Below are 1,514 nucleotides of genomic sequence, written 5' to 3'. Positions count from 1 at the left end.
AAAGTTTCAAAACTGAAACACTACACCCAATACAATGTTATTTAATGTGTAAATGTACTGAATTGTCTCGAGCTAGACAGTGACACGATATATCTATTGGTGAGAAATCTTTTTATTCGGCTGATAACTTAACTGCAACAACAAGTATCTTGCAAGTCCCTAAGTATGTGAATTCTCCCACTCCCCTGGCTCATTACAGCTGCTGCCTCAACTAAGCTAATTCTAAAACATGTCAGTTGGTAGATAGACATAAATTTATAAGTACATATGGTAAATCGCTGTTTGAAATACATCATCTGATAATTTATAGAACGCAAACTACTGATGGCGAAATGTTAACAGAAAACACATACTACTCGCGCTCGTAGATTTTCACATGTACTTACATGCATAAGCAGGCATATACACACATAGATGCACACATAAATGCACACATAAATGCAATTCTTCCTTACTGCCATAATATCTGTCTAACATATCCTTTATGCTGTACCAAGAACTAGCATATACAATTTTTTTACTGAAAGGTAAGTCAGCAAGTTTCTAAACTACATTTGTAAGGACTTATATATACATACATATATAATATAAAGCAGTTTGGAGATGCCGGGGATCGAACCCAGGGCCTTTTGCATGCTAAGCGAATGCTCTATCATTGAGCTACATCCCTGTATGCGTGTTAACTACATCCCAAAGATGGAGCCTTGTATCTGTTGGAAACCAGCTCCCTCCTCAATGGAATATTTATAGTAATTAAAAAATATAAGAGACACACACATACATCATCATCGTTTAACGTCCGTTCTCCATGCTAGCATGGGTTGGACAGTTCGACCGGGGATCTGGGAAGCCAGAAGGCTGCACCAGGCTCCAGTCTGATCTAGCAATGTTTCTACAGCTGGATGCCCTTCCTAACGCCAACCACTCCGTGATTGTAGTGGGTGCTTTTTACGTGCCACCGACACAGGTGCCAGGCGAGGCTGGCAACGGCCATGATCGGATTGGTGCATTTTACGTGCCACCGGCACGGAAGCCAGTCAAGGCGGCGCTGGCATCGGCTACGATTCGGATGGTGCTTTTTACGTGCCACCGGCACGGAAGCCAGTCTAGGCAGCGCTGGCATCAGCCACATTCAGATGGTGCTTTTTATGTGCCACCGGTACAGGGATCACAACTGCAGTTTCCATTGATTTTGATGTTGGTGTACTTGACTCAATGGATCTCCTCAAGCAGGGTAGAAATGGTGTTTCTTCACTTGCCACCTGCACAGGAGTAAGTCCAGCGGTCCTGGCAACTGCCGGGTGCTAGTCATAGGATTGGTTCAATTTCGATTCCGATTTCACTTGCCCCAACAGGTCTTCGCAAGCAGAGTTTAGTGTCCAATGAAGGGAGGTTGGCATGGGTGCCTGTCGTCGGATGAGGTTCGATTTCGACTTCGCTTGCCTCAACAGGTTTTCGTGTGTCCAAGGGAGAAAAGGCATGCATAAGTGGGCTGGGCTCACTTGTCCTGCCGG

At 44.6% G+C, this 1,514-nt stretch overlaps 1 non-coding gene across 1 annotated transcript; it reads right to left on the bottom strand.

Annotated features, from left to right (window-relative positions):
• Nucleotides 1-598: 598 nt before the first annotated feature.
• Trnaa-agc lies at nucleotides 599-670 on the bottom strand. The gene has a single exon. It is a non-coding gene; the product is annotated as a tRNA-Ala (tRNA).
• Between the last annotated feature and the right edge of the window lie 844 nt (nucleotides 671-1,514).

The sequence above is a fragment of the Octopus sinensis genome, unplaced genomic scaffold (assembly GCF_006345805.1).
Source record: "Octopus sinensis unplaced genomic scaffold, ASM634580v1 Contig10755, whole genome shotgun sequence".
Taxonomy (NCBI): Eukaryota; Metazoa; Mollusca; class Cephalopoda; order Octopoda; family Octopodidae; genus Octopus; species Octopus sinensis.
This window is presented reverse-complemented; position numbering and strand designations above follow the sequence as displayed.